The following is a 20,163-nucleotide window of genomic DNA, read 5'->3' on the forward strand; positions in this document are numbered from 1 at the left end:
GGCACAGAACAGAATCCCTAAACCTTTACTTATAATTAAAATAAGCAGGAAAAAAATCTAATCAAAAATATTAATAAAAGCTAGTATCACATTTACACTAAAACATACCATTACTTTAAACCAATATGGCTAGCAACTTTGTTGCAACAAGTTTGTCATCTTTTGTCTGAGCAATGCCTTTGATTTTGTCCTTTGATCCATTTATAAGTGTTCATGTTATCTCATGAATACAGCATGGCCAGGGGATAGAGGCCATCTGGAATACATAAACACTTAACAACTCACCTTCTCTTTGGCTGATAAACACTTGTCTCACTAGCAAACACGCACATACACACATCACTGTCCTTCAGAGTCATCCAGGGCAGCACCATTGACATATACACAAATGCTGCATTTTTGTTAGGAAGCCGATCCAGCTCAAATATAGAGAACTAATAGAATGTTGGGGTGGTGTGTGTGGGGGGGGGGGGGGGGGGGGGTCATAGAGGGGACACATATCCACGATTAACTAGTCTTCACTGAACAAACTCCTTACTTGCTGCTTATATATAGTTAAAATTGACTAGATAGACAAATTGACCAGTCAGTTTGTCTATCTAGCAATCTTCTCCACCAACACTTCAGTTGTCACTCACTTGCACAATTCTCCCTCAACAACAGTCTCCTGGGTTGACCCAACAATAAATTACAACTCTCTCCACGCCAGGTAACTGAGCACAGGAAAGCAAGTATATATCATTACCCCTCCACCTGTGATCTCTGCCAGGCTGCTGAATAGGGTTTTATTTGAAGAAAAGAAAGACGCAGAGAGAAAAGGGGACACAGAAAGTGGAGAGAAGCCAGTGCATGGTGTAAGTCTGAATTATAATTTATAACCCCAGCTGCTGAAGTAAAGCCACCTTGAAAGGCACTGTTGTTCCTCTTGAAAGATGAGACACAACAGTCATGGAAAGTTGTCCTCCAAAGTGTCAAAGCAGCTTCTTTTCTGTTTTTCTGAATAGGCTGTTCGTGATCGAATACATGGGAGTGGCTTTAGCAATATGTTTCCCTCTTTCAATTTTGCCGGCGGAGTGACACCAATTCTTTCTTCAGCAGAAAATATATAGACTGCAACCTCTTATATATGTTTTCAGTAAGTTTCTCTCTGAAAAACTGGGACCACAGTGTTAATACAGGTAAAGTATATATATATATATATTAAAATAAGGCGTGATTTCAGAGCAAGAACTTTATTACTAAACCAGCATTTCATCTTTCTGAAACATTTTGTAATGAGCTCTGTGTTCTCTCATAGCAAGTTCAAGAACCCAAGAGTCAAAATGTTCTATATAAAATATTTTTAGAATATATATATATATATATATATATATATATATATATATATATAAAAAATATTATTATTATTATTAGTTGAATGCATTTAATTTAGAAAACCTATAAAGCCTAGTATATCATATAGCACAAATTTCTAAGGTCTCTAAATGATTGATATGGTGGAAACTGAAATACTTTGTAATCTGGCTCTGATGAAGACAGGAAATATGTCTTTGTGGCGGATTTTCTGCTGATTAAGAAATGATACAAGATTATTTCAGCTTACAAATTGTTAAAAAAAAGCTAAATATACAGAAAATGCTTCATATTTTGTAAAAAAAAAAGAAAAAAAAAAGAAAAAAAGTGACCTGCAAAACAAAACAGCCCCCTAAAATAAGCCAAACAAACAAAACAAGTATGATTTATTTCAGCAAACACACCTACACAAACACACACACACACGGACATGCTAACACCCAAGCAAACTCTGCACTTTGCATGTAACTTGATATGAAATTAATCACATGGCACTCATACACCTGTGTGCTTCATTAACATCTCGTTGAAAGTCCCTTTGGTTTGGTTCTTTGGTGCTTGGGTTCACTGATACAAAGGCCTCTGGTGCAGATGCTACTGTATGTTAGACCACTTTTGTAAACTTCAGACTAAAAATACTATTTTTAAATTCAATAATGTGTCACACCCAGGGGCGGCTATGCTTTGACTAAGCCACACCCCTTCTCAACTTCCACCTCAAGGAGGTCCCCAAAGCCAACCCAATGGCCAAACAACACGAGAACAAGTAAGTGATAAAACAATCTTTATTTAAATATTTAAAAATAGCTTGGGGAATAGGGAAAGGGCAATTAAAACTAAACTCTGACTCGGCCCTCCAGATGGGCTATGGCCGGGAAGAGGTCAGGGAGCAAGGGGGCCACGGGGATCCGGGGCGTGGGACTCGGGGCCCGGCCAGAGTCTTAGGTATCTGTAGCGCCCTCCTTCTTCCTCCTCTTCGCTGAATACAACTCACGGTAAGTACTGGTTCACACAGTTCGTTCTCGGGGTGCTCACTCTCTTTCTCTTCCTCCACAGGCAACGGCTGGGACGCAAAGGCACAGTTAATTCGGCTTGGTTTTGCTCTCACCTCTTCGCTGATTGCAGCTCACAGTAAGTACTGGTTCACACAGTTCGTTCCTTGGGTGCTCACTCGCTTTCTCTTTCTCCACAGGCAGCGGCGTAAGTACAGGTTTCCTCGGTCTCTCCTCGTGTTACCCACTCTCTCTTTTTCTCTCCACAGGTATCAACTTGGGCACAATAGCACAGTTAGTTTGCTTTGAATGGCTCTCACCTCTGGGCTGGACACAGCGTACTGTAAGTACAGGTTTCGCTCTATTTCTCCTCGCGTTATCCACTCTCTCTCCTTTTCTCTCCACAGGTATCAACTTGGGCACAATAGCACAGTTAGTTTGCTTTGAATGGCTCTCACCTCTGGGCTGGACACAGCGTACTGTAAGTACAGGTTTCGCTCTATTTCTCCTCGCGTTATCCACTCTCTCTCCTTTTCTCTCCACAGGTATCAACTTGGGCACAATAGCACAGTTAGTTTGCTTTGAATGGCTCTCACCTCTGGGCTGGACACAGCGTACTGTAAGTACAGGTTTCGCTCTATTTCTCCTCGCGTTATCCACTCTCTCTCCTCCTCTCTACAGGTATCAACTTGGGCACAATAGCACAGTTAGTTTGCTTTGAATGGCTCTCACCTCTGGGCTGGACACAGCGTACTGTAAGTACAGGTTTCGCTCTATTTCTCCTCGCGTTATCCACTCTCTCTCCTCCTCTCTACAGGTATCAACTTGGACACAAAACACAGTTACTCTGCTTTGGATGGCTTTCACCTCTGGGCTGGACACAACGTACTGTAAGTACAGGTTTCCTCTGTTTCTCCTTGTGTTACTCACTCTCTCTTTCCTTTTCTCTCCACAGGTATCAGATTGGACACAAAGCACAGTTAGTTTGCTTTGAATAGCTCCCACCTCTGGGCTGAACACAGCGTACCGTGCTATCTCCGGAGATCTGAAGCACGCTCACAACATATACTGTACTGAACTAGGCTAGAACCAGCAGTCTCCTTGTCCTCCCGCGACGGAGTGCGTGAAGGCGGGGGTTTATCTGACAGGACACACGGCAATACACAGCAACCCACAGCAATATACAGCACCACGTCAAAATTATAGGTTTTCACAGCACGAAGACTCACCCACCACACTCCGTGTACAAAAAGGACACCCGTCTTCCTTCACTTGGTTCGGATCTGGCGATGGAATATGCGGCCTAGCTAGTGATGTCGTCGTTGTGACTACTTCAATAAGTATTCCTTCGGCTCTCCCACCACGCTATATTAGGGGTAGGGCCGCCCTCCTCCTCCTGGGGAGATCTACACAACGCCAGGTCAATATACAGGGCACTTTCGGCTTGCTCTTAGTACTCACATCAATGCCGCTTCCAATCCCCTTTTTCACATCGTCTCAATTCGCCGTATAATCCGTTCACTTCTCAACCTTTAAGGTTCGCGATGTCTTCACAATCATACAATTCCAGCCTCTGAGAGAGCGAGCGAGAGCGAGAGAGCGAGCGAGAGAGAGCGAGCGAGAGAGAGCGAGCGAGAGAGAGCGAGAGAGCGAGAGAGAGAGAGAGAGAGAGAGAGAGAGAGAGAGAGAGAGAGAGAGAGAGAGAGAGAGAGAGAGAGAGAGAGAGAGAGAGAGAGAGAGAGAGACAGCCACCAGCAGCGCACCAAGACGGGCACGACACAGTGCTTCACACACACCAGAAAGAGCTCCCAGACTGTGAAATAACTTGGCCTTAAGTACTGCCTTGTCCAGCGTATCCTCCAATCACCAACCGCTGTCCCTAACTAGGCACAGGTGCATCGAATTCCCTGATTTTCCCTCTTACGGCGCTACCGGAAGTTCCGGGCGGAAACACTTCCGGGCGGAACCAAACTTCCCGAATTTTGGTTCCGCCCATAAAGATCGTCACCTTGTGACAAATGTATGCAGGATTTAAATAGGGATTATAGTTTATCTGAATCAAAGTCATCAACCATAAAATCCTATTTTTTGAACCCCCTTGTCCCTACAGCACAGAATATAACTGTTCCTATTGTATGCTGATATTGTAATCAAATGTTTACTGCAAATGTGGGTGAAATTTGTGACTGTAATCATATTTCACTGTTAAATGCAGTTATAACACAATGGTTTAAATAATGACATAGAAATGTATTTTGACCCAAAGATTTCAATGGTGCTTCAAATTGTCTGATATAATGATAATGAGACATATTCTGTATATATATACGATCACGATCACGATCGGCCCGATCGTTAATGCGCATCTCGTCAGTAAAGCCGGTTCTCTAATCAGCGCAAGCTTAATTCCATCAGGTGCGTGATTTCACATAGAGCAGCTGTTACACAGAGCCGTTGTTAACTGAGAAGATGCGCCAATAAACGCTGAAAATTAACGTGATTTGCACATCTTCTCTATTAACAACGGCTCTCTGTAGTAACAGCTGCTCTATGTGAAATCATGCACCTGATGGAATTAACAGCTGATTAGAGAACCGGCTTTACTGACGAGATGCGCATAACGATCGGCCGATCGTGATCGGAGCACCCCTAATATATATATATATATATATATATATATATATATATATATATATATATATATATATATATATATATATATATATATCATAATGATCTTGACAAAATGTAGCTATTCTTTTACTATTACTCACCATCTCATCAGATTTTCTGTTTGTACTAGTGTTTGTGTTTTTTTTTTTTTTTTTTGTGTGTGTGTAGATGTACTATACAGGATTAATTGTGTCTAGCAGAATCGAGGTTTGAAACCTTAAAATGAAACATCCAACATATGTCGAAAGGAATCCACACTACTTACTCCATCAGACAAGAAACTGAAGAAAGTAATATATGTCAGGGCAAATGTTTTAGTAAGGGTTGTAAATCTGAAAATTAATGATGTCATTAGTTGAATATACAACTTCAAAATATTTATTGAAATAGTTTGTGATCTTGTTATATGTGTTTAATTATGTTAGAGAAAGGCTAATTAAGATGACAATCAACTGCTCATGCCCTCAGGGTGGAAATCCACGAAAAGTTGATTTTACAGTTGAAAATAAACTGTAATTTACTGTGAAGTGTCCAAATTTCACGTATTTCACAGCACTTAAAAATGGTGTATGTGGTATTTAGTATGCAAAATACATGTATCTGCCTAGTATATTGATATACAGATATTTTCATATCCAATTAAAACAGAAGATATCTCACAGGAATATGAATATTCATATGATATCACAAAAAATAAAAATAAATAAATAAATAAATAAATAAATAAATAAGTGGCTGAGCTGTATTTGGCTGGGCTGGGCCGGGCTGAGCTGCTGTGAGCTGGCTTTTAAAGTGCAAAAATATTGTTTTAGTTACTATTATTATGGTAAAACATTTGGCTATATTAAAATAATTTTAATGAAGACACCTGTGAATAATAAGTGTTGACCAATATATATCAGGGATACAAACACATGGTCAAAAAAGAGAGAGGTAATTGAAGCCCTCGACCCACTGCAAATATCTAGATACTAGGGGGGGAACGCAGAACCTGATTTTACCAAGTGAGACATGTTCCTGGGACAACATCGTTGTTGACCCTGGAACAACATTGTGATTAACCAATCAGATTTGAAGAACCAGTTTATAGATTTTGTAAAGTTTACGCTTAAAATTAGTGTTTGGTGCTTGTACATCAGTGTCATTCATCTATAATTTCCTCTGATTTTAGGGATTACTCATGGTTAAGGTTAGGTTTAGGTGTAGGGATATGATTAAGAATATATTTTTGGAGTAAAATGTTGTTCCAGGGTCAACAAAATATGTTGACCTAGGAACACATCGAACTTGGCAAAATCAGGACGTGCGGGGGGAACGGTTAAACTTTTTCATGGTTCGGTTTGTTTGACGGTTTTAGAGTCACGGTTTCACTATGGTTCGGTATGTGCTGTGTTTATCTTACTGTGAGCAAAAGCACTAATAAGTACAAGAGAGTAAAGATACAAATAAAGTAAACAGTGATTTTCATTTTTCTTTTTTTTTTTTAGGGAGGTCTAGCGTTAGTTTTTTAGGTACAGAAATTTAATAAAGTAATCAAATGTAAAACAGCATCGCATATTTGACTAAATTAAAGATGGTTCTTTATTAAAGTTACAAAAGCTTTTTAATCAAGAGCAGTGAATTATTTCTTTGTTGTTGCTGTTGGATTAATATAAAGCCAGTCTTTTTAAGAGAATGCACTGATACAGCAGGCCTATGTTTTGCCGGCTATGTCTACTGTAGGATACTTACCAAAACAGGCATTACGACATAATTTTTGTGTGAATTTGTCCATTTAAACACAATACTTCAGAGAGCTTATATTTGCGCGCATTCTGAGGCACGGGTTTGTGCGTTTCGGATAAGTACACTCCATCTTTACACGGCACGTGCAAGCTTGTTTCCTCATGCTCTTAAATGTTTAAACTGACAAAGCTTAAAGGGGGGGGTGAAATGCTATTTCATGCATATTGAGTTTTTTACACTGTTAAAGAGCTGGATTCCAATGCTAAACATGGACAAAGTTTCAAAAACTAAGTTGTACGTTTGAGGGAGTATTTTTGTTCCCAAAATACTACTTCCGGTTTGTCAAAAGTTTTGGAAAGTTTTTTTTTCGAGTATGGCTCTGTGTGACGTTAGATGGAGCGGGATTTCCTTATATGGGTCCTAGGACACTTCTGCCGGAAGAGCGCGCGCTCCCGTATAGCGAGGCTGAGCACAGACTCACTGATCTGAGCGATTCACTGATCAGAGCGAGAGCGCCGCGAAAAGTCACAAAAGAAGTGTGTTTTTGGTTGCCAGGGCAAGACAACCCTTCACAGATTACAAAAAAAAAAAAAAAAAACAGCATTAAGGGACCAGTGGATGGAGTTTATTTTTACAGAGCATCAACGGAGTTTGCAAGTGTTTGTGTTTGTTCCCTGCATTTCAAGGCCCAGTTTGACGCCGGATTTGCGTATCGTTTATTTCTTAAGGATGATGCAATCCCAACGAAAAAGGGTCACGATCGGGTTTTGGAACCGCAGGCGGTGAGTAAAACTGCTTAAAATATCTCTGCCTCCTTGTTAGTGCGTCCCCTCCCATGCCGAGACCCGGGTTCGAGCCCCGCTCGGAGCGAGTCGTTGCTGCTGCTGCTCTCGTTCAGTTTCAGTCTCTGGATCTGATTCTGGATCATAAATAAACGGCTGAATCTGATTGTAAGCCATGGTTTGTTTTGGATGATGGCTTTTTCCTCACGGTAATGTCACAGTTAGTTTCCACATGCTCTCAAAGTAAAAGCCTACTGGCGCTCGTGATTCTTTAGCTCCGCCCACATGTCACGCCTCCAGTCGGTCATGTTTTTCCGGGAAAAATCGGTACAGACTATCTTTCTCTTATGAATATAATAAAACTAAAGACTTTTTGGAGTTATGAAGGATGCAGTACTACTCTATAGGTACTCAAGATTAACAGGATATTGAGTGAAAACGAGCATTTCACCCCCCCTTTAAACGAGTTTAGCTTAAACACAGATATCAATGTGTGCTGATCACCCAGGTGATGACGGAATAAATGACTGCTTATATACAAGCATAAGGCATTCACATTGAACAAGAGTGAATGCTTTGTCCACGCTTTTTATGTCTGGGAATCCAGAATGTGCATGCATCAACAGAAACATATATTAGCTCAACACGTTTTGTTTTACATTTTATTTGTAGCAAACCATATTACAGATGCTTTGTCAGATTTAATATGCTGAACCGTGTGTAGTGAACCGAATGGTTCGTTTTCATCCCTACTAGATACTTACATTGCAACCAACCCCTGCCATCGCCCATTCCTCTTGTTTTACTACTCCATCCTCTTCTTCCTGAAAACAATTTCAACTGATGATTTGAGTAGCTCTTTTTGTAGAGTTCTAGGATTATTGGGGTAATTTTGTAGGTTGTACAAGCATATATAAATGCAATAGAACAAAAATAGATGTGAAATAAACAGTGGTTTTTGTTTTTCAGGTAAATTAACTGTATTAAGTTACAGACATCAAATGATAAAAATGTAAAATAACACTGCCTTCACTGTATACATTAAATATGATTCATTTAATTAATACAGTTTATCTTTAGCTACAATTTTTTTTTTTTTTTTTTTCTCTCTCTTTCTCTTTTTTTGTTTGATTAACTTTGGTGACACAAACAGCTGCAGGTATATTGGGTTGCTGTCCCTTTAAGATGAATGCATGTAATACCGGTAATGACACCCATCCTTTTGTTTTCTTTCTCTGACTGCATTTACGGGGAAACTCGTTGAGACACTGTTTTTGCATCCCTGATATCTACAATTTACCGCCATGTTATCACAAGCACAATTTACCCTTAAAAAAAAAAAGTCAGTGATCTTTCTTTTTCTCTCCATGTGCAGGTTTCTAAATTAAGAAAAAAATATATATATTAGCTTCCTAGATAGCTTACCAAGCTCTCATGTACATTCATGCTCAAATGACATTCACTTTAATCAACTGGCAGACTTTAATTAACTCCTGGTTATCTTTCGTAATCACTGACTGGACAAGTAGGTTGTTAAGATAGCTTAGAAAAACTAGTCTAGCTGCTAGGTCTGCTGTTAGCTGGCAGATCATTTGGAACACATACGTTACAGCTACCAAGAAACGTTGACAAACTCTCTCTTTTTTTTTTACTCTTCTTTCAATCAGGACCACTTCCGTCAAGTATATGTATGACAATTATAATTGCAAACAGTTATTGTTGGTGGTATGGTTATGTTCTGGGCAACGCTCCACATGCCTGTCCATGCAGCCATGGAAGAGACACTGAATAATGGGAATTTAAATAGACCGCAGGTGATAGGTGTCAAGACTGGATTGGTCAACGTCAGGATCAGCTGACTGTCAGGTGATGCAAACGTGACTAACGTGGCCTGACTGAACTAAAGTGATGCTCTATAATCATTACACTGGGTATCTAATGCAACTTTTGATATAGGAATTTGAACTCCTAATATTATACTGTAAGCAATTATGGAGATATAAACACAATTGAAGTACTTACAGGATTTTCATTCAGATGTCTCGTTTTGCCGTGTTTATCTAGTACGTGTCTGCAGGAGCACCACAACAACAATCTGTGACACTGTATAGGAACTCACTAATAGCTAACTCAGCTAATAGCTGCCCTGTTTGCTGCCTCAAATTAGGAAATAAATTAATTACTGTTATAAATGCAAAACTTCACTAAAACCTATAATTTTCACAGTAATTTTTAATGTTAAAATATATTTGTCAGCGACCCCCCAAAATCCAAAAAATAATTTTTATGGGGGATCCCTAATGACTAATGACTTATCCCTAATGACCCCCCTCATTTCAAAGTGTAGTTGGAACCTAGTGCATGTCAAGGAGAAATGAGAAAGAGCAAAAAAAAATAAAAAAAAAATAATAATAATTATTATTATTATATATATATATATATATATATATATATATATATATATATATATATATATATATATATATATATAAAAATCATAATTAAATCAACAGATGTAGATGAGATGATGTTAGTAGAGACATGGAAGTGTGTGTATGTTGGGGGCTGGGGGTTAAGCTGTAAGACTTTTACTATGCAATATATATATATATATATATATATATATATATATATATATATATATATATATATATATATATATATATATATATATCACAAAACAACCATGAAAATATCAAAGGTTTCTCGTGCTTTTAACTTTCTATGAGGTAGGACAGGCGGTAAAATATGGCTTGTGATGATAAGACGAAACTGCTTGGCCACATCAATCCAGTTGCAGAAAAAGCTATTGGGAAGTTTTGAATATTTCATTTTACTACACCAGAATGGTTTGTGCTTTCGGGTCTGGAGCATGCAAAGCCATTCCCTGCTCTGAAAGGATCACTATAGTCATAGATGGGTTTGTGTGTCTTGATCCATGTTGGAATTGGAATGCTGTTATTCAGGTTCTCAAACAGTTCGTGCTTAAATCCTTGACTTGAATAAGTTTGGACAGAGTAACGGGATAAGCCTTACACATGCTCAATCATTGTTGCCTGTTTCTCCATGTATGGCAACATTTAATTCTAATTTACCATAAATAACCTGCTTTGAAGCTATTCCTCTTTGTTTCTTTGATTTGTACTTGCGTGGATGTGTAATGCATGACATAGTGTTGCCTAGTCCTGATGTAGTATTCCCAAAAATAAAGCTTGTTTGTAATGAAAGAATTGCATGACATATGTAATACTATGCAATATAATTTAATAATCTTCTTTTTTTATTTCACTTTTTTGCATTTGAACATTTTTTTTTCAGTTTCCAATTACATTTTTCAGTTGTAAGCATTTGAAATCTCTTTTTATAAATAATGCATGAATGATCAGTCAATCGATCAATCAATCAATAAATCAGTAATGAAAAAAATTGATTAACTCTTACTGTATCTTCATTGAATGACAAGAATTTAAAAACACGTCAAAACAGCCATCACATCAAATTTCATTTTTTTTTTTTTTTTTTAACACCTTATCAAATGTGTTTTGGACAGCATGTTATTTATGTGAGCAAGTCACACCATCTACATTTAATTCAGCAGCGTGTTTGCATCCTGTTGACAATGAATCACCTCCCCTCTGTGATTGGTTGCTCAGTGGGAGCTTTAATAACAACAATTAGATCAATTTATTATTTTCTTTATTTATTTATTGTTTTACCCCCCAAAAGGCCGTCTTAATTGATTTGCTGCCACAAGTATGAAGCTCTTTAATTCAAGAGCACACAGCACTGTCTCTGAGGGCACACATGTGACATACACACATACAGACATCACACATACAGACATCTAATTTTACATCTCACTGAGTGAAAATGTGTGAAAATGCTGTAGTCCACAAATCAGGCCCACAGAGGGCCAAAGGGGTTGATATCTCCCCAAGTATTTTTTTTTTATTTTTTGTAGTGGGGGGGTGTATAGGGTTCAAGCCGTAGAGGTGGGGGCCGGGGCCTTGAAGGCTGATCTGCCATGGCCTCCTGAGTTTCCTGCTCCATCATGGCCTACCAACTCCCCTGCTCTGCCATGGACTCCTGAACAGTCTGCTCCACCATCTCCTGAACAGTCTGCCCCCCCCCCCCCCATTTATACAGATAGGGGGTTTGCATGGGGTTTCAGAGGAGTGTGGGGTGATTTGAGTTCTGGGCTTTCACGGCCTGAGGAAAAAAAACTGTTGAGCAGTCTGGTGGAGCGGCTCTGATGCTCTGGTACCATCTTCCTGATGGTAGGAGCTGGAAGAGACTATGGGAGGGATGGGTGGGGTCCTTCATGATACTGTTGGCTTTGCTGAAGCATTGTGTAAGGAAAATTTTCAGGATGGAGGGGAGAGGGGCACCGATGGTCTTTGGAACTGTGTTCACTGTCTGCTGGATGGTCTTGCGGTCAGCTGCACTACAGTCCACATACCAGACAGTGATGCAGCTGGTCAGCACGCTCTCAGTGGTGCCTCTGTAGAATGTGATGAGGATGGGTGGAAGGAGACTTGCACTTTTCAGCTGGCAGAGAAAGTGTAGGCACTGTTGTGCCTTGTTGGAGAGTGACATGGTGTTGGTGGTCCAGGTGAGAACATCAGTGATGTGCACCCCCAGGAATTTAGTGCAGATGAATCTCTCCACAGTTGAGCTGTCGATGGTCAGTGGGGGGTGGTAAATGGAGTTTCTCCTGAAGTCCATCACAACCTCCTTTATCTTCCCCACATTGAGGGACAGGTTCTTAATGCCACAGCATTCAGTCAGCTTTGCCACTTACTCTCTGTAGTGTGTTTCATTGTTGTTGCTGATGAGACCTACCACCGTTGTGTCATTCTCAAACTAGATGATGTGGTTGGAGCTGAACTTGGCAGTGCAGTCATGGGTCAGCAGAATGAAGAGAAGCGTGCTGAGCACACAGCCTTGCGGGGCACCTGTGCTCAGTGTAGTAGTGCTCGAGGTGTTGTGGTCGACACGGACTGACTGAGGTCTTCCAGTTAGAAAGTCCAGGATCTAATTACAGATGGAATTGTTAAGACCCAGCAGGTTTAGTTTATTTATAAGCTGTTGTGGGATTATTGTGTTGAGTTCTGAGCTGAAGTCAATGAACAGCATTCTAACATAGGAGTCTTTATTTTCTAGGTGGGTAAGAGCCAGGTAGAGGGTGAAGGAAGGTGCATCGTCTGTAGAGCGGTTTGGATGGTATGCAAACTGGAGCAGATTGGGTTTGCTGGGGAGGCTGGTCATGATGTTGTGCATAACTAAACTTTCGAAGCACTTCATCATGAATGGAGTCAGTGCTATGGGATGGTAGTTGTTTAGACAGGACAAAGGTGATTTCTTTGGTACCGGTTATGATTGTTGTGGATTTGAGACAAGTGGGGATGACTGCCTGGCTCAGCTAGGTGTTCAATATATCTGTTGGGACATCTGTCATGTGCAGCACAGTCTCTAAGTACATGGCCTGGTTTGTTGTAAGGACCTGCAGCCTTGCGTGGGTTAATCATATATAAGGTTACCCTTATGTCAGCTGGAGTGCCTGGTCATTGGGAGGTATGGGCAGTTTTTGTGCAGGTGTGTCATTCTGCATTTCAAACAGTGAATAAAAGTGGTTCAGTGCATCCGAGAGGGATGTGTCATTATCACAGTCCTTTGGTGGGGGCTTGTAGTCAGTGACAACAAAAACAATAATAATAATAATACAAATATCAGTATTGTTATTGTTATTTATATATATATATATATATATATATATATATATATATATATATATATATATATATATATATATATATATATATATAATCAAAATATTACTTAAAACTGCTATTAAACTACTACTAAAGTAACACTGATCCACGATGTGGTGAAAAGTTTAATAAATATTTTATGTATAATAAAGTGTAAAACAGGTTGTGAACACCTATTATTGATGACTTTAAATTTCATGTTGTCAAACCAGGGAAGATAAGGTAAACTTACATCACACATTTTTGAAGGACATTCTTATGTAAGGCCTCAATCTGCTGTGATGAATCACATCTCACATGACTTGTCTTCAAATGTCAGTTTAAACTCTGTTAACAATCACAACCTCAATGGAAGCACTAGACACACACTAAGCAATGGTCAAGTGAGCAAATACAGCTATTAAAGAACAGGTCTTTTTTATATATCTCATTTGCAGTTTATAATGTAGCTATCCTTAAATGAAAACAAACTGCAAAATTGTTAATCAAAAAAGTACATGATAAAAAAAATAGTCTCTAAAAAAGAGAGAGTGGATTATTAATCGCCTTAATGAGTCATCATATTTTCAAATATTTTCCCTGCTACCGGTATATGTCATTGGTTAATACATTTGCATAATTCCCACCTGTCCACAAAATATGAACAGAGTCTGGCCTGCCCGCAAACACTTCTGCTAGTTACTGTTTACATCATGTTGAAAAGGCGCTGTGTTCAAGGATACCACATAAATACAATTTGAACCTTTTGTTCTGTGCATGCCATTTTATCAAGGACTGCTTCTCTAATCTTGGCTTTTATCTTCGTTGGCTTCAAATAGTCTTTCTTAATTTGGACTAACAAGCTCTCTGAACCAACACCTGTCAGTATGATTGATACGTTATGTGTACATTTTCAAAGGGGTACTCAAAATATCAAATTTTTTGCGCTAATATGTGATGTATACCTATGCAGTATCAGGTTTCCAGGTAAAGCCTAATAATACTGTCTTACTGAAGTAATGTATAATTTGCTGTGAACCCACTATTTCCTAAGAATGTGTTGATTAATGTAGATGTTGTTCTGATTACTTGCAACATTATTGTTTTAAGTGTTAATGGTTTAGCAGCTAAACTTTAGCTGTGGGCACGATTCACTTGAAGAAGTGTTTTTGTATTTTATGTCATTATTATGAGAACGGATTGGACCACTAAAGGTGCTTTGTCAATGGTAGCACTGGCTAACTTGCTCAAGGATGACTTGCCCTTTAAAGTATTTCTGCACATTTTCCACAGGCATTCACTTAGTTCCCAAATACATACAATATTGTAAGCCATTTTTACAGACTACTCTGCACAGTCCAGACCGCATATAATAAATATGGGTCAGCAAGGTTTATGTTGTGGCTAATAAAGATTAATCACAAAATCCAATATAACAATATTATCTGCATGAATGCATTTTGTTTTTTGTTTTATGGTGAGGCCTCAAGTTTCACAGCATAAGAGCAAGCAGATATATGATCTTAATGAAACAGCTATCCTTTTTTTCCAGTTAATTAGTCGTGAGCTTTTGACTACAGCTCTTTATTGATATTTGATACCATTTGACTTTTTCACTCTGCTGCTAGACCTGAAATGTATTATCATTACTGTCACTGAAACAAGACACAAGACAGTTCTTGCAGGATTTGTTGGATAAATTAGAGTGTTTGTTTGCTAAGTGCTAGAGCCAACAATGGTAATTAGAGGCAAAGACGATCAGGTCAAAAGATCCCCTGTGCTCTTGTGGAATGATGGATTAGACATTGTTTGATGTTCTTATATTTACAGCTCAGTAACTTATGATCATACATCCGCCATGATTTTTTCCAGAGAGATTTTTTGCTATGTTTAGAGATGTGTTTCCTCTGAAATGGCACTTGAGGCAAACTGAGACTTGACCAGTGTGATTCAGCCATAAGTGCAAAACTATCAAAGGATCTTGCTCAACATACCACTGTCTTTGTTAAATGTAGATCAGTGATGTGAACATAGATGATTGGCGGTATAAGCATGAGTTATAAGACCTTAAAAAGCATAAGAAACTCAAGCCTAAAGCTCATGGAAAATATATCTTTCATTTTTTATGCAATTTAATATTAGAGCATCAGACTATACATTGACATAAGTTACTGCTAAGTGTCATTGAGCTGCCATTTAGTGTGATATTTTGAAGTTTCTATAAATATCCTCAGTGGGGGTGGAAACTTAGTTGTTAATGTCTGAGATTTCATGCATAAAACTTTGCATCTTAAAAGTTTGTTCCCACAGAGAGTCAAATCTGTCAGCCAAAGACCATTACACAATGTTAAGAGCCCTCTGAAAAAATAAATAAATAAGGCACCGATGAACCGTCTACTATAATGTAATGATGTTAAATTACACAGCTACTTTCGGAATGCATGTCAGTGTAGAAAGATGCTTTCAGCCCAGCTGGAACTAACTGTCAGAACTAACCAGCCAAATTTTGACTGCCTGAATATGACAAGAGGAAATAGTAAAAACAAAGTCAGATCAGTAGTACTGGCCATTGGAATTTTCTTTTTTTTTTTTTTTTTTTTTTTTTTTTTTTTTGTGAGTGTAAGACCATCTTCTTTGGAAATCTGGATGACGTTGCATTCCCTGCCCTTTACTCATCTCAGAGCACTCTCTGTCTTGAACATCCCAAACAGATGGGATACTCTGACAACAACACACTGATCGAACAGCTGTGAAATGTTGTACACAAGCAAATAATGAATAATCAGAAGCTGAGCACCAAGTGCCTCACATTAATAGCAAGGTGTTCTAATTAGTTTCCCACAACTGCTCCGTTTCAACCTCTGAGCAACAGTTTTGATGAATGTAGTTCTCACAATGATCAGTGTGTGAAAATAGTTGGAAATTGTGGAGCAGTTTGTGTTTAAATCGCATTGACTCATTTGACAGATATTTAAATCTAACCCATCTCAAACTGCATTTTAGGTGTACAGTAGGTATAATTTTTTTGTGTGTGTTCCAGAGTAATCAAACCAATGACCTAAATGCAAATCTGTAATGCCTTGAAATAATACAGTGACAATAAATAATCAACATATGTTTTATTGTCATTAATGGCAGGCAGCACACACACACACACACAAAAAAAAAACATACACCACAAAGTGATGTTTGATTAGCCAGTCAATAAGTTATTGCAGTGAATGAATTAGTCAAATTATTTATTATTAACAATATTACAATTTAATGCAAGACACTACAGACAAAAACTGACTAGTTAAAAGACTAAATGAAACAGGAATTCTGAAATGTTGCTAATTAGTGCATATTTGATTAAATCATGAACATATTTAAGAAACCTTAGTAATAATAATAATAATAATAATAATAATAATAATAATGATAATACAATTTTGAATGAATAACATTTGTTATTCTAAAGACATTCCTGCTTTTATTGACATTCATAAGATAAGCAGATTTTATTACAATTAAATAGTGCAGATGCTGTTTTAGCTTTGTGGCAAACATTTGTGCTACATTTGTTAACATTCCATTTACCATGCCTGAGTTACAGTCTTAGAAAATGCTCCGGTGCTTCTTCAGCACACATCTGACTTCCAGTCATTTCAATCCTTCAGAATTTATCAGCCAAGCGTACAACACATAAAACTTTAGTGCGATAAAGTCGAGCGTGTCTACAGACGAATCGATACCTGCACAGGAATCCTTCAAGTTATTGGCAGTCGACTGGGCGCTCTCTGATAATATGACTCACTAGCCCTCACTTAAACTCATTCAGGTCCCATTATGTGTGTCCATTTCTCATTACTGGCAGGCGGCAGGCAGGATGAACTTGCACTGATCATTTTTACGAGCCGAATGGAGATTGTTCCTGCTGAAAGAGGCCTTTGGAAACATTCTAATGCATAATGATTAACATTCTTTTTAATCAAGGGACTTTGCGGAGTTCATGTTCCCCAGACCCCATACAGTGCATCAGATGTCTAATTAGTGTTCCAAAGTGACACGCATGTTCACAGAAGTTGGTGACAGAATATATTAAGGGATAAGAGAGAACCGTGTGGCCAGGTGTTGTCTATCTTGATGATACCCTTGTCTTTGCATCCATATGGCGATGAGACATCCATATTCATTGAGTTTTATAGGCTGCTGAATCCATGTCACTAATTCTTAGTTTTGCCTGTTATTGGTTTCATCAGAAAGACACCCTTTTAGACTTGTGAGGGTAATGACAGAAATATTACAGACATGCATGACGTTGTTCTACAAGGAAAACTGATTTGTTTTCTGTGCATGTTCTAGAGTCATTCCTGCTACTATATGCAGTGCATTTTCATTTCCTTAATCTTAATTTTAAAACCAGTTTTAATTGTTGTCTAATTTGTTGAATCAAAAAAATTTCAAGCTGCTTTATTTTATCTGTTTGATAGTGGTCATTTAATAGACTTTTCCTGATTAATTCTCTGTTTTGTTAGTTAAATCCCTTTAGCAAAAAATAAATAAATAATAATAAAAATAATAACAGCCACTTCCTGAATGGCATCATCATTTATAAAGCGACATCAACTTGGAGAGAAAACAGAAGCACAACTTTGAGTAAGTGTTAGGAATTAATTTGATTTCTTCTGTGATGTGTTGTGGTTTTAGTAGGTTTGTGCCATAACTTAAGTTTCTTTATTCATGTTTATTTATAAAACAAGTTTATTTCCATGCCATCGTTAATGAAAGGTTCAACGTTGTTTTATTTATTTATTTATTTTTTTTACTTCAAAGGTTAAAACTGACTTCCATAGATACACTTGTTCAATTTGTTAGAGTTAGATGATTGCAAAGTTACAGCAGAACTGTAAAAAATAAATAATAATAATAATAATAATAATAATAATAATAATAATAATAATAATAATAATTTCACCTCAATTGTCATGGATTTGCTGCAATTATGCTGCATTAATAATTTTCAAAGCACTCGTAATAATAAATCAGTAATCTGATTATTTCAATTCTGATGCTATAGTTTTCTTCATGTTATATTGTGTTCACCAAATCATATCACCTGGTGTGAAAATAAATCATCTCCACTCTTAGAATGAGCTTTGCAAGGTGATTATACTGGTTTTTATCACATATTGCTTGTTTGCTCACACAATTGCTATCAGCAGATTTCAGCAGAATCTGCATTCGGCTTGCCGAGGCAAACTTTATAAGCTTTGTAATGAATTTCTCATGGTGTGACAGTACAATGTCAAGGTTCTTTCTGTGGGGCAACTCGTGCTGGTGTTGCATCATTTCCTTTGTAGAGTTGCATTTTTGCCAAGAATCTAATTTCTGGCCTTGACCAATCTTGCAATATCCGACACTCGAGCGCCTTGTTCCAACTGCGTGGGGCTGTCTGTTGAACCATATATTCTCCATATATTCTCATTATTAGAAATAAAATGTGTCCTCGCAAGCACTTTTGTATCTTCTAAGGTTGCAATAATATATATATATATATGTATTACTGAGATAAAGTGGATTCACACAGTCATTTAAATGACAAAACAACATATAATTTGTATTTATTTATTTACTATTGGCTGGCAATTGGCAATCTTACTAAGTAAATCTGTTGTTCTTGTGAGTAAGTTTAAATAAAATTCAGCTTACATGATTTTGGAATATGAGGCTTTTTCTCTGACCATAAACATGGCATCCATATTTGTCTGACCTAAGTGTTTAAAATAAAAGCATGGTTATTTTTCATGTAAATACTGTAAAGAAAAAAGGAAATAAATAAATAAATAAATAATACAGCAATTGAGTCGTTACGTACTGTAATGATCTAATAATGCTATATCATTGGATATAGTAGCATAATTGTGTGATTTACTGTTAGTTTGGCAAGCAGAACATAAGAAATTAACCCCCCCCCCCCCCAAAAAAAAAAAAAAAAAAAAAAAAAACGATATCCCACCTAATAGGGTGTGACTGGCAAACCAACCTGTGTTTCATAAGCATAAAAGCCTTCAGCACTGTCTATAGTACCCTGCTTTAAATGGTAATTATTGCACATCTTATGTATGCATAATGAGCATGTCACAAGAATTTTTTACAGTGATGCAAAGTGTTGAAGTCCACTTCAACAATCTTCACCCCAGTGGGGCTAACTTCAAAATGCATCCTCTGACAGCAAAGGTCATAGGAACAAACCTGCTCTAACCCAATTGCTTTGCCTGGCCTAATGCGTAGACAGCGATATATGCTTGTCAAGTGGGATTATCGATGCTCACCCATGCAGAAAAGGCAGTTACTTCCAAGTGCAAATATCAAGCTTTCAAAGAGCGCTATCAGGCCAGACCATAAACTAATGTATATTACTTGTTGTCACCTTCTTGATTGTGTATGATAGCATAAATCTATATTTGGATGTTGTCATAAAGTAAACGTCAACAAAATTGTTAGAAACTTATAGTATACTTATCCGGGATGCATTACGAGTGGAGAGTTAGAGAGAGATGAAGTCAGAGGGTTTGTGGTGTTTAAATTGCTGTGGTTTGTGGAAAAGGTTAGAGCTCTTAACACACTACTCTCAAGACTATATTCGACGTCAGTGTGCGCAATGCATTTTTGGCTCACCACTGACATTTTTAGAGCAGATTTTCAAAGTTCAAAGGGATGAACCTCTTAGTTCTCAATATGTGCTTCTCTGTTGTTTCACAAACTCGTTGTATCCCAATTAAAGCTGAGCTTACTGATTGTAACAATATATAAAAACCTTCGTAGTCAAGGGAAGAAGGAGCTCACGGTGGCCGCGGGTACACTCCGCGGGTGGACAGCACGACACTCTTCCGCCACCCAGTGGTC

At 38.0% G+C, this 20,163-nt stretch overlaps 1 long non-coding RNA gene across 1 annotated transcript; it reads right to left on the reverse strand.

Moving 5' to 3' along the window:
* Positions 1 to 2,120: 2,120 nt before the first annotated feature.
* Positions 2,121 to 4,320, reverse strand: LOC128008813 (uncharacterized). The gene is made up of 2 exons (XR_008180592.1): positions 4,142 to 4,320; positions 2,121 to 3,916 (listed from the first exon to the last, which is right to left on the reverse strand). It is a non-coding gene; the product is annotated as an uncharacterized LOC128008813 (long non-coding RNA).
* Between the last annotated feature and the right edge of the window lie 15,843 nt (positions 4,321 to 20,163).

Source organism: Carassius gibelio, chromosome A1 (assembly GCF_023724105.1).
Source record: "Carassius gibelio isolate Cgi1373 ecotype wild population from Czech Republic chromosome A1, carGib1.2-hapl.c, whole genome shotgun sequence".
NCBI lineage: Eukaryota > Metazoa > Chordata > Actinopteri > Cypriniformes > Cyprinidae > Carassius > Carassius gibelio.